The sequence below is a fragment of the Hippopotamus amphibius genome, chromosome X (genome assembly GCF_030028045.1).
Source record: "Hippopotamus amphibius kiboko isolate mHipAmp2 chromosome X, mHipAmp2.hap2, whole genome shotgun sequence".
NCBI lineage: Eukaryota > Metazoa > Chordata > Mammalia > Artiodactyla > Hippopotamidae > Hippopotamus > Hippopotamus amphibius.
Genome location: NC_080203.1, coordinates 32,494,665 through 32,509,214, shown reverse-complemented (window position 1 = coordinate 32,509,214; position 14,550 = coordinate 32,494,665).

Here is a 14,550-nt window from a genome sequence, read left to right as displayed (position 1 = left end):
TATTTTGTTGAGGATTTTTGCATCTATATTCATCAGTGATTTTGGTCTGTAGTTTTCTTTTTTTGTGACATCTTTGCCTGGTTTTGGTATCAGGGTGATGGTGGCCTCGTAGAATGAGTTTGGGAGTGTTCCGCCTTCTGCAGTATTTTGGAAGAGTTTGAGAAGGATAGGTGTTAGCTCGTCTCCATAATAGATTTTTGAAAATCTTTTATTATGGAAAAGTTCAAACATGAAAGTAGAGAGATTGTTACAATAAATGACTGACCATGTACCCATCATCCTGCTTCAACAATTTATCAACATGGAAAATCTTGTTTCGTCTAAACCTCCATCCATTCTCTAACCCCTACACAATGAATTATTTTACACATTATATCATTTCATCTATAAACATATCAGTATATATCTCTAAAAACTAAGGACGCTTTTTATTTAAAAAATAACTGCAATACCATTATTACATTTTAAAAATTAATAATTGCTTAATATTACCAAATATCCCGTCAATGTTCACATTTCCCCAATTGTCTCATAATTTTTTTTTCTATAATTTGTTCAAATCAGGATCCAACAAGGACCATGGTGGATTTTTGAATACCGATGCTTTGTGATATGTAGGGGCAAGGATTTGGGAACAAACAATTGTTGGCCCTCAAAACCATACCATGTTGGCATCTAGTAATGAAAATGGCCCTGTCACCACAAAGTACCTTTCTTTTCCTTTCCAGATTGCTGTGACTAAACATAAGTTAAGTGTCCAATTGTACTCTGGAAATTCTTTCTGGCGTACATCTGTGAAATAAGTGAAAACTCAAGTTTGGCCTTGAAATTAGAAAGCTCTTACACAACCAACACATAGTTTTCCTTGGAAAAAAAAAAAAACAACACCTGCATGCTTGCAAACACACCCCCCCCACCCCCTGCCAGATACCAACTTGTACTGTGTCTAGGGAATGGTTTTGCATATGGCAGTACAAAGCATATGCGTGCTGTATCATTTTTTCTCTCAGGACAAGGGCCAATATAAGCACGTTGGAAATGTGATATTGAAAGAGCACTTCAGCATGGATCAAGATCAAACTGGTGCCACCCCTCTACGATATTTTTAAATGCACTGAAAATCTGAAAGCAGGGTAGAAGAACAGGCTTATGAGTCTGAATATTAGGCTGAGAAAAGTTATGCGTGGTTAAGTATGTGCTCCTTAAACCTGCTGAGTGTACACTTAGTCATGCAGCTTTCAATAAGTTGCTACCTTGAATACCACTGGGAAATATTGATAGACACCATGTCTATCACCAGCAGGATATAGTAGTTATATTAGAGTGAAAAAAAGCTGATTAAATTGAACCGTGGAGTCTGGGAGCAGCATTCCTGCTGCCAGTTTCTGCTCCACTCCACTTTTGAAAAAGATAAATTTATTTATTTATTTATTTATTGGCTGCGTTGGGTCTTTGTTGCTGTGTGCAGGCTTTCTCTAGTTGGGGCGAGTGGGGCTACTTTTCATTGTGGTGTGCAGGCTCCTCATTGTGGTGGCTTCTCTTGTTGTGGTGCACAGGCTCTAGGTGCACGGGCTTCAGTAGCTGTGGCACACGGGCTCAGTAGTTGTGGCTCACAGGCTTAGTTGCTCCACGGCATGTGGGATCCTCCTGGAGCAGGGATAGAACCCGTGTTCCCTGCATTGGCAGGCGGATTCTTAACCACTGTGCCACCTAGGAAGTCCCTCCATTCCACTTTTTAAATTCATTCATTCATTCAAGAAGCCTTTAAATGAGTTTAGATTATGTGCGAGGTGCTGTGGTAGATTCAAAGAATAACACATACTTTCTGTTTTAATGTTTCTTATAGTCTGGGGCAGGGATGGAAAATTTGTTTCATCTTGTGGACCAGTTCTGCCTAGAGTACTCTTTCCATAAGGATTTGAGACTGAATTTGGGCCCAGTAGGAAGACAGCTAGGATCTAATAGTGATGTCTCTTATTATGTGCTGGTGGGGGAGGATTTGAAGCATTTGTGCCACACAGTGGCCATCCTGGGCTAAGGGATGGAGGGAGATATTCATCTACATAAACAATGAATAACCTGCAAGGCAGAACGTTAAAAATTAGAGCTATAAAAAGAGGTCGAAAAAAAATGCTGTAGACAGGCAGGGGAAAGAATGATGGGGTGTTGCAGCTGGGAGGATACCTAGAAAAATTTCTTAAAGAAGGTGCTAGTTGATCTGCATGTTGAAGTGTGAGTAGAATCTGAAGAGATTAACAAAAGGGGACATGCTTATCCTTGGAGGAGTTTGAGTGAAGGCACAGATCTTGGTGCCAGGATGAGTTGTGGGAGGAAGATGATGGAGACAAGCAGATGAGTTAGGAGCTCAGTCAAGAGGTGCTGTGGTGATTTCGCTGGTACCACAGTGCTTAAGAATCCGCCTGCCCATGCAAGGGACATGGGCTCAATCCCTGGTCCAGGAAGATCCCACATGCGGCACAGCAACAAAACTTGTGCACCACGACTACTGAGCCTGCGCTCTAGAGCCTGTGAGCCACAACTACTGAGCCCATGTGCTGCAACTACTTAAGCCCCTGCACTTACAGCCCGGGCTCCAGAAGCCACTGCAATAAGAAGCCCACACACAGCAGTGAAGAGTAGCCCCCGCTCATGGCAACTAGAGAAAGCCTGCAGGCAGCAACAAAGACTCAACACAGCCAATAAACAAGTAACATTTAAAAAAAAAGAAAAGGTGCTGAGGATCTCCTGTGCCAGGCAAATTGGAGAGGAGGGTGCAGATCTGAAACACTTTAGAGGTGGACTCACCAGGAATGGATGGAAGATGTTTAAGGCGATAGAGAAAAGTGAAGACTTGAGTTTGGGGGTGGGGGATGGGGTGGATGAGAAATAAGAATTCTGTTCTGGACATGTTGACATAGATTGTTGGAGGGAACCATTGGGTCATGGCTTCCATCAGGGTGGAGGGCACTGGAGTGGCAGTGAGAGAAGAGCGACTTCAAGAGTTGGGATTGCAGGAGCCAGACACTGGGAAATGACCAATGAGGGGGGCACTCGCGGAAGAAGACGTTGCAAGCCTTCTCGGCACATGGTGAGGAAACCCCAAATCTAACCTTACTATGGGGCAGTCACGGCAAGGCCAGCAAGACAGAGCGCTTGCCAGGACCTTCCAGCTCAAGACTAACACACTGCTGCCATCTGGCGGCTACATTTAGAATTGCAGCTTTGCGAAAACCACTTAGTGACCGGACATATTTTAGAACCAGCAAGAAAAACCTCGCCTCTCAAGTCTTTTACAGTTCTTCCTCGAATTCTTTCTTTCTTTTTTTTTGGCCACAATGTGGGGTTTGCGAGATCTTGGCTCCCGGACCAGGGATTGAACCCAGGGCCACAGCAGTGAAAGCACCTAGTTCTCACCCTTGGACCGCCAGGGAAGTCCCCCCTCGAATTCTTTTTAGCCAGCTCGATTTCTCGGTCCTCAATGAAGAAACCATGGGGGCATGTGCTCTGTAGTATCCTTTCTTTCCAGAAAGGTTTGACCCTGACCACAGACTGCTTCCAGTCTGGCAGCCCAGAGCTGAATTGAGATCTTTCATGCCGCTCCTGCTATCCTGTAGCTACTGACCAAAGTTCTGGCCTGGACCACAACTCCTTGCTAGTCCCACCAAATCCCTGGTTTTGACTGAGTCACTGGCTGGCCCTGACTTTTGATACTGCTGTAGAATATCCTACTTTTTGCCTTCATCGGCACCACTTATCATTGATGTGTTCTTTTGCTAACCTCCTTTTCTGTAATAGAACTGGACCTTTATCTTTTTGTTCATTCATTCAACAGACATCTATTGAGTGGCTATAGTGTGCTAGGTACTGAGGATACACTGAGGAGCAAAAACAGTTAGGACCCCTCAAAAAGTTGTATTACAGTCTAACTGTAAAGACAGAAAAACAATCATACTAAATGTGATCATTGCTATGAAGAAAAGGTTTATGGTGCAGTAAGAGCAGGTAACAGGGGAATCTGACCTATTCTTGAAGGATAGCAAAAACTTTTCTAAGGATGTGACATTTAGGCTGAAATTTGAAGGATTAGTCAGAATTAGCTAGGAGTTAACTGTTCTCAAAAATATGAAACCCACAAGGCCAGGCAAAGAAGGAACCGTCCTCCTGGTTCCTCTATCTTCTAGAATGATAGTGCAGTAGGGAGATTCCAAGCTTTACACAGACAGTCCCTAGGAGAATCTTTAATCCTGAGTTGGCATGTCAATGAAAGTGAAAAGTATGTGTCTAAAATCAAAATAATAATTACAACCACAACAATCAGAAAATAAGGAAACATAGAAATTGAGATAAAAAAATAACTGCAAATTAGACTGCCCCTTTTGGAAAAGAATAGATATAAGCAGATAAATAAATTTTAATTTTCCTGAAGTCTTGAAATACTAGATTTTGATTTCTTTCATTTCTATTTTTCTGAGGTAAACCAATTTTTAAAATCTCCATATACACTCACTTGAATGAAAACATAACGTCTTAAATGTTCTAACACATTGAACCTGAACCAAATTAAGATACCAAAATCTAGCTGAACTTCAGATGCCTCATTGTTAAAATAGAGATAATAATAAGAGCTGCATCCTGGGGGGTTTGGGAGATGTAATGAGTTAACACATGCAAAGCACTTAAACCAGTGCCTGGCCCAGTAAGCACATAATACATGTTAGTATTATTATTTCAGGGCTGACTTGTCTATAGAACAGGTCAGGGAAATAGCTTCAGGCTAATGGAACACTGAGGCTGCTTCGACACCATGCCATGGAAGAGGCTGGCTACTCCAGCTACACAAAGGGCCAACTTGGACACTAGAAATGGTAAGTGAAAAAAAGAATCTAGCCCAGGATATTGCATGTAAGTCACCTGGTTTGCAGAAAGAGAGAGAAGCCTATTCTGCAGATTGTGTTCATAAGGGATCTCCTCTTCCCTCATTCCTAACAGGTCTTCTAGTCTCTACCTAAATACCTCCAGCAACAGAGTTCCCTATTTTTGGAGAAAGGTCATGTCATTCATTGGTAGACCATTAGAATACTTTAGATCAATCTTTATATTATATAGCCCAAAATTATATTCCTCATATATCTACCTCTTAATCTTCCTTCTGCTTTGGTGTACCAAACAGGAAAAAAAAAAAGGTCTTCCCTCACGATCAGCAAAATTGGAATAAGAACTGCAATAGTGTATCGCGTTAAACTTCCTAAATTTGATAACTGTACCGTGGTTATCCATGAGAATGTCTTGGTCCTTGGAAATTGTGTACTGAAATATTAAGGAATAAAGTAGCATGATGTATGCAACATACCTATAAATAGTTCAGAAAAAAGTAATGAGTGATAAAATGCCAAAATAGTTAAAATTGCTGGGATCTGCATAAGATGGTATATGAGAATACTTTGTAGTATTCTTGTAACTATTCTGTAACTTGGAAATTATTTCAAAATAAACAGTTAATTTAAAAAATCCTGTCTTCTGTATGACAGCTCTGCAAAGGTTTGAGAACATTTACCACATTTATTCATTTCCACATTGCTCTCTCACTTGTTCATTCATTCATTCACTCATTCTTTGACAAATACTGATTGAGCGTCTGCTTTTGGCAGGCCCAGAGCTGGGCACTGTGGCTACAGCAGAGAAGATAGTCAATTCCATCTGCTCTCATGGAACTTGGAGGCATTTAGCGAAGAGCAAAGGTAATCAAGTCATTTCAAAAACTAGTTCTATTCTTTCTAACTGTTACAAGATTACAAGGGAAAGATGGGGGTAGAAGGCAGTATAAAAGAGCCTACCAGAAGGTTCTGAACTTAGAAATGGCCCCAGCATCTAAGGTTGTAGGGATGCAAAGGGCCGAGAACCAGAGAGATTAGCACTCCTTGAGGAAAAAATCTGTTGGCTGAGGGGAGGGATTTGTGGGCGCAGGTGAGCAGCTTTGGACAAGCATTTGACAAGTTGTTCCACCTGCTCCTTTAAATGTCACAGAGCATCGAAAAGAGATTGCCTGGATTTGAATGACAGCCGCTGTGTCCCAGCAATGCAATTGTGAAAGAAATAGAACAGCCTCAGAGCCTTGGTGCAGGAGCCACAAACAGCAGGAGTCTTTAGCTGACTCCTCAGAACACTGGGGACATCCTCAGGAACCAAGAGCTCCAGCTTCTTCCCTGTCCTTGCTCTCGTCCCCATGGATCACAGCCATGCTTGAGGCACAGCCATGTCAGCTGGGCCCCTTCTCACACAATTTCCAAATTGGGTGTGAGTTGACCTTAAAAGAGTCCTGAGAATGGAAACTCCAACAGGAACCACGCCCATTCCCATACTTGGATGTGCCTTTATAGCCTAAACAAGAAAACTTTAGAGCCATTAACATGTATTTTTCCCCAAGAAAAACAGTCACTAAACATGGGGGTGAATTTGAAGATCAAGCTGAGGATGTGCCTGTAGAGCGTAGTGCCGAGAATATCATAGCCCTCGATGAATGGCAGCTGTCATTGTTTTCATGATCGGTACCAAGTGCACTGCGTGAGGGAAAACGTAGTAGCATGAGAATGCTGGATATTTAATACCTCCAGGGCACCTCTCTGTCAACAGATAAGGGACAGGGCTCCAAGTGGGAAGGTGCAAGAACTTATTTTTGCCTATCTCATAGTTTTGCTTATCACAGGCACCTAGTATTCTAAACAGTCAATACTTATAATCTAGTGGGATTTTTAAATTAATTACTTTATTTTTATTTATGGCTGCATTGGGTCTTCGTTGCTGTGCATGGGCTTTCTCTGGTTGAGGAGAGCGGGGGCTACTCTTCATTGCGGTGCATAGGGTTCTTAGTGCGGTGGCTTCTCTTGTTGTGGAGCACGGGCTCTAGGTGCGCGGGCTACAGTGGTTGTGGCTTGTGGGCTCTAGAGCACAGGCTCGTAGTTGTGGCACACGGGCTTAGTTGCTCCGCAGCATGTGGGATCTTCCCAACCCAGGGCTCAAACCTGTGTCCCCTACATTGACAGGCAGATTCTTAACCCCTGCGCCACCAGGGAAGTCCTATAATCTAGTGTTTACTGAATATTTGCTATGTGCCACTGTCCCGGGGTGCCACAGATACACAAGTGAAGAAAACAAGTAAACACACAAGCTCACATTTCTATGTAATGAGAGTTTTCACAGTGCTTTTATACCCATACTTTCATTCTATCTTCATCAGATAGGTACTCTTGTTAGTATCTCCATTTTATAGATGAGGAAACGGACACACCCAGAGATTAGGTAATTTGCCCAGGCCTCTAGGCCATAGTTTAGGGCTCCCTTCAATGCACACATCAGGAATGGCCACCAGCCTCATCTACTTCTAACCCTCCAGGCTCCCTTTGCCAGTGGGCACCCAGGGTTTTCCAGCCTGCCTTCCCACCCTGGACTCCACCCTCCTCCCTCTTTTGCTCTAGATCAGTCGGCAGGGATTTTCCAAGTGCCCAGCACTGTGACTTCATAGTAAATAGGTTCCAAAGGGCCACTTAGACTTCAGTCATCCCAGTCAATCCAGACCAGCAGGGAGGGTCTGGTCTATATTTTTTGAGGTGTTGCTGCGGTACGGATTTGCTTAGACATTTATCTGGGCCCCTCTATGGTGCTGGTCTGGGTGGGTGCTCTCCTATGTTCAGACATGGGACACAAAAATAACAGTTTTGGATGCCAGGTTCTCCATCAGGAGTTTGAGACTGGCCTCCCTCAGATTAAGTGGCCTATGCTTTCCTGTTAGTAACACATTTCCCCTGATGTGGAATCCTACCACTATATTCCCAGGGTTTGGCCAGATTTTGAAAACCTGCTAGATCATTGCAATGTAAGCAACTTCTACAAACACCTATTTACAGAATGCAAGAGATTGAAGTTTTCTCTGAAAGGGCACATTTGTACTGTATGAACTTGCCCAGTATACGAAGTGCCCAGGCTTTTGGACATGCTTTCTCCTATCAAGACATACAAATAGCTTAATGGGGACTTCTCTGGTGGCGCAGGGGTTAAGAATCTGCCTGCCAATGCAGGGGACACAAGTTCGATCCCTGGTCCAGGAAGATCCCACATGGAGCAACTTTGCCCATGCGCCACAACTACTGAGCCTTGCTCTAGAGCCAGCGAGCCACAACTACTGAACCCTGCGCCCCTAGAGCCCATGCTCCGCAACAAGAGAAGCCACCACAAAGAGAAGCCCGTGCACCGCAACGAAGGGTAGCCCCTACTTGCCGCAATTAGAGAAAGCCCATACACAGCAACAGACTCAACGCAGCCAATAAATAAATACATACATACATAAATAAATACATAAACAAACATCTAAAATGATGATCACTTATTTTAAAAAAGACATACAAATAGCTTAATAAAGCAGTGTTTGTTTTGAAAATTATTTGAAACTCCTGTGGATTCATGATTATGTTCAACCCCATGGCAACATGATGTAGTGGGAAGTGCAAGGACTTTGGACTTAGATGGGCCTGTTTTCAAAACATGACCTCATCTCTTCCAAGCTGTGCAACTTTAGGCTTCTTACTTAACCTCTCTGAGTGTCAGTTTCTATTGAATGTAGCAATTCACAGGATAGGTTTGAAGATTAAGGGAGTTGGCATATGTCTAACACCTGACGACACCTAGCACATTGAAACATTCAATAAATATTGATTCCTTTCAACTTTCTTTGGGCTGAGGAAGCAGAACCAGTGAAAGAGTGAAACGTCAGAAGTGGAGATGTTTTAAAATGAAATTTTAATATTTTCACGTATCTACGAAAAATGGAAAGTAGGACACTAGCAGACATACAACAGGGATTCAGAATTAATTTCTTCACCTTATTAAGAGCTTTAGGAAGAAATAGTAACAAATGATAGTTACTGAGCACTTGCGTGTCAAAAACCATTCTCAAGACCTTACAAGGGTTATCTCCATTAATCCTCTCGATAACATTTAAGCTAGATGCAATTACAAACTCCCTTTACAGATGTGGAAACTGAGGTACAGGAGGAGTCAGAAACTAAGAACTAAGTGGCAGATGCAGAATTTGAACCTAGTTGCTTTGGCTGCAGATCCTGGATACTTCACCACTATTACCCCATCTTTAGTGCTTTGCTCGGGACCCTTAGGAAGGTCAAATCCTCGTCTTTCCTCCTCTGCCCTACTCCCTCTCCACCTCTACGCTCTCTCTTAATCTCACGGACTCTTAATACAGCAACTGTTTTCTTTAAATATCTGGAATAAATAACCTGGCTCAGTCCACCATTTTAACAATTTAGTGTAGTCCACGTAAACTCATGTGAATGTTTAATTTTATTGTTTTATTCAAAATAGGACATTTATACAGAAATGTGCATACAGCATGTATGTACATTTTAACAAATAGAAAAAAAACCCCATGTAACCGCCAATCAAGGTCAGGAGTAAAACATTGGGGAAGCCCTCTGGAGGTTTCTTTTCAATCAAAACTCTTCCCTTTCCAGCAGGGTAATCACTATCCTGACTTCATATAATATTTATATATTTAATGTTTCCCGGCTTTCTTGTGGTTTTATCATCTCTGAATGCATGTCTAAACAATATAGTCTCACCTGTGAGCTTTATATAAATGGACCCATACCATAAGTATTCTTTTTTTTAAAACAGCTTTATTGTGATATAGTGCGCATCTATAAAATCCATCCTTTTAAGGTGCTCAATTCAGTGTTTTTTGAAATACATTCACAGTTGTACAATCATCATCACGATCATTTTAGAACATTTTCTTATCTCTGCAAAAAGAAACCCTGGGGACTTCCCTGGAGGTCCAGTGGTTAAAACTCGGCGTTTCCGCTGCAGGGGTCATAGGTTTGATTTCTGGTCTGGGAACTAAGATCCTGCATGCTGTGGCCAAAAGGGAAAGAGAGAGAGAGAGAGGGAGAGAGAGAGAGAGAGAGAGGGAGGGAGAGAGAGAAGAAAGAAAGAAGGAAGGAAGGAAGAAAGAAAGAAAGAAAAAGAAAGAAGGAAGGAAGGAAGGAAAGAAAGAAAGAAAGAAAGAAAGAAAGAAAGAAAGAAAGAAAGAAAGAAAGAAAGAAAGAAAGAAAGAAAGAAAGAAAGAAAGAAAACGAACCTGTACCCATTAGCAGTCAACTTTTTTTTCCTCCTCCCCCAACTCCCAGCAACCGTTGGTCTACTTTCAGTCTCTTCGGATTTGCCTATTCTGAACATTTCATATAAATGAAATCATACAATATGTGGCCTTTTGTGACTGGCTTCTTTCACGTAGCATAATGTTCCCAAGATTCATCCATGTTGTAGCATGTATCAGAACTTCATTCCTTTTAACTATCCATCAGTTGAGGGACATTTTGGGTTGTTTGCACTTTTTAGCTATCACTAATAATGCTGATATGAACAGCCGTGTACAAGTTTTTGTGTTGATATATGTTTTCATTTCTCTTGGGTATTTGCCTAGGAGTGGAATTTTGCATGGTATGGTAATTCTGCATTTAACTTTTTGAGGAAATTCCAGATTGTTTTCCAAAGTGGCTGTATTATTTTATATTCCCACCAGCAATATTTGAGAATTCGAATTTCTCCATATCCTTGCCAATGCGGGTTATTGTCTGTCTTCTTTATTATAGACATCTTAGTAGGTATAAAATGGTATCTCATTGTGGGTTTCTCTCTCTCTCTCTCTTTTCTCTTTATTGGAGTATAATTGCTTTCCACTGCTGTGCCAGTTTCTGCTGTACAACAAAGTGAATCAGCTGTATTTATACGTATATCCCCATATCCCCTTCCTCTTGAGCCTCCTTCCCACCCTCCCTATCCCACTCCTCTAAGGCATCACCAGTCATCGAGTTGATCTCCCTGTGTTATGCAGCAGCCTCCCACAAGCTATCTATTTTACATTTGGTAGTGTATATATGTCAGTGGCAGGGCAAGAATAAAGATGCAGGTGTAGAGAATGGACTTGAGGACATGGGGTGGTGGGGGGAAGGGGAATCTGGGACGAAGTCTCGTAGTTTTGATTTGCATTTCCCTGATGGTTAATGATGTTGAGCACCTTTTCATGTGTTTATTGGCCATTTCTATATCTTCCCTGGAGAAATGTCGATATGGATCTTTTGCCCAATTTTTAATAGCATTGTTTGTTTATTATTGAGTTATAAAATTAGTTTATATATTCTAGGTACTGATATATGATTTGCCCATATTTTCGCTCATCCTATGGATTGTCTTTTCCCATCCCTGACAGTGTCCTTTGATGCACAAAAGATTTAAACCGTGATGAGGTCTAACTTATCTATGTTTTCTAACTTATCTGTGTTGCTTGTGCTTTGGTATCATAGACGTCTTTGCCTAACTCAAGGTCACAAATATTTACTTCTATGATTTCTTCTAAGAGTTTTATCATTTTAGCTCTTCTATTTAGGTCTATGATCTATTTTGTGTTAATTCTTGTGCATGGTGTGAGATAGGAGTTCCCCCTTCATTATTTTGTATGTGGATATACAGTGGTCCCTGTGTCATTTGTTGCATAAACTATTCTCCACCCCCCCCAACCCCTGCACTGAATGATCTTGTTATTCTTGTTGAAAATCAATTGACTGTAAATGTATGGGTTTATTTCTGGACTCTCTATTCTATTCTGATCTGTATATCTATTCTCATGCCAATACCCCACAGTCTTTTTTTTAAATAAATTTATTTATTTACTTATTTATTGGCTGCATTGGGTCTTTATTGTTGCACACGGTCTTTCTCTGGTTGTGGCAAGCAGGGGCTACTCTTCACTGTGGTGCGCAGGCTTCTCATTGTGGTGGCTTCTCTTGTTGAAGAGCCGGGCTCTAGGTGCTCGGGTTTCAGTAGTTGTGGTTTGCGGGCTCTAGAGCGCAGGCTCAGTAGTTGTGGTGCACAGGCTTAGTTGCTCTGAGGCATGTGGAATCTTCCTGCACCAGGGCTCGAAACTGTGTCCCCTGCATTGGCAAGTGGATTCTTAACCACTGCGTCACCAAGGAAGTCCTATCCTGCAGTCTTGACTCTGTAGCTTTTTATAACATTTGAAATTGGGAAGTGTGAATCTTCAAACTTTATTCTTTTTTTTCCCCCAAGATTGTTTTTGCTATTCTGGGTCCCCTGCATTTCCACATGAATTTTATGATCAGTTTGTCAACTTCTACCAAGATGCCAACTGGGACTATGACAGGAATTAGATTGAATTCGTGGATCAATCTGGAGATCGCCATTTTAGCAATATTATGTCTTCCAATTCTTGAAGATGACTTTTTAACTTTCCGTTTCTTTAGATCTTTAATTTCTTTCAACAGTGTTTTGTGGTTTTCAGTGTAGGAGTCTTGCACTTCTAAAATTTATTCATAAATATTTTATTTTTGATGCTATTGTAAATTGACTTACTTTCTTAATTTCATTTTTGGATTGTTCATTGCTAGTGTACAGAAATACAATTGATTTTTGTATCTTGATCTTGTATCTTACAATCGTGCTAAACTAATTTATTCATCCTAGAAATTTTTTCGTGGTTTCCGTAGGCTTTTCTATATGCAGAATCATGTCCTCTACAAATAGAGATCATTTTACTTCTTTCTTTTCCAATCCGATGCTGTTTATTTCTTTTTCTTGCCTAATTTCCCTACAATGCTGAATAGAAGTGTTGAGAGGACATTCTTGACTTGTATTTATTGCTTTCTATGTCATGAATTTATATTCTTATCTTTATCATTTCATGTTTTCCTAATTTTGTTGGGCTTGTCTTCTTTGCTTTCTTAAATCTTGAAATGGATACTTAACTCATGAACTTTTGGCCTTTCAACATTGCTGAAAGATACTTTTCCTTCTAAACACTGCTTTAGCTACATCCCACAAGTTTTGCTATGAGTATTTCATTATTGTTCAACTACAACTGTTTTAAATTCTACTATCATTCGTCTTTGACCCATCAGTTATTTCAGAGTGTGTATCTTAATTTCCAAACATACAGAGATTTTCCAGTTATCTTTTATATTTATCGATTTGTAACTTATCTGCATTATGATCAGATTTCAATTTTTTGTAATGTATTGAGAGTTGTTTTCTGGCCTAGTACATGGTCAAATTTTATAAATGTTCTGTGTGTGTATTCTATAGTTGTTGGTGGGCAGTGTTTTATACATTGGCTATTAGCTCAAATTATTAATTATATTGTTCAAATATTCTATATCCTCAGAGACATTTTTTTCTCTCCTTGATCAGCTACTGAGAGAGGCGTGGTAAGACGTTCCATTCTTATATTTGTCTATTTCTCTTTTTAGTAAGTTAACTTTTCCTTTATGTATTTTGAGGTTTTGTTATAAGTGCGTAATCATTCCTGGTGAATTGAACCTTTTATCATTATAAAATAATGCTCTATATCTCTAATAATGCTTTCTGCTTTTAAGTGCACTTTGTCTGATACAAACACAGCTATACAAGTTTTCTATCACTTAAATGTTATTTGCATGATTTATCTCTCTCCATCTTTTTATTGTCAACCTATCTGTATCCTTATATTTTAGATTAGTCTCTCTTAAACAGCATGTGGGTGTATTTATTAATCTCTTTTGACAATACTTTTTAACTTGAGTATTTAACCCACAAACATTTAATAAAATTATTAATATATTTGGGTTTCAAGCTATCATTTTATTTTGTACTTGTATTGTTTCCACCTATTTTTTTTCACCTATTTTTTTTAACCTCTTCTTTCTTGACTTAAAAAGTTGACTCAGGATATTTTTTATTCAATTATTTTCCCTCTCTACTAGTGTGGAAATTTATATACTGTTGCTATTATTTTAATGGTTACATCCCATTATTTTCTACGTATATAATTACCTTATCAAAGTGTAAATGTGATAAATACCTAAGTCACTTTCAATATGATACAAGGCCCTTAGAAAAGTTTAACTCCATTTATGCCCCTTCTGACGTCTTTTCTTACTGTACGGTAGTTTATTTTTAAAAAACAGAATAGACGTTTTTATGATTCCTTCTGTCGTCAATGTTCGCTTACATTGTCCACGTATTATTACTTTCCTTGCTCTTCATTCTTTCCTGCATTTAGCTCTTCTAAAATCATTTTCTTCCTGAAATACATCCTTTAGAATTTCCATTAGTGCGGTCTGCTGGCGACAAACTCTCTTAGTTTTTGTTTGTTTAAAAATACCTTTATTTCACCCTCTTGTTGAAGATTTTCGTGAAAGATGCCGCCCACAGGGTCCCAGTTTATTATGGGCAGGGTCTCCTGTAAGCATCTCCATCCCAGCTTTGACTTCCGATGAGCCAAAGCCCTAGTGTGAAGTGCCTGCATGCCCTCAGCTGCTTCGATGAGAGAACAATGTCGATCTCAACAAAGTTGTCAGAGATGCTTAAATGAAATAATAGATGGAAAATTCCTGGCACAGAGGAGGAAAGCAGCCGAAGGTAGCTAATACTGTTTCAACTGAAAACTTTAGCTCCTAAACTGCAGGTTTTTAAGGTTTATGTTTTTGCAAC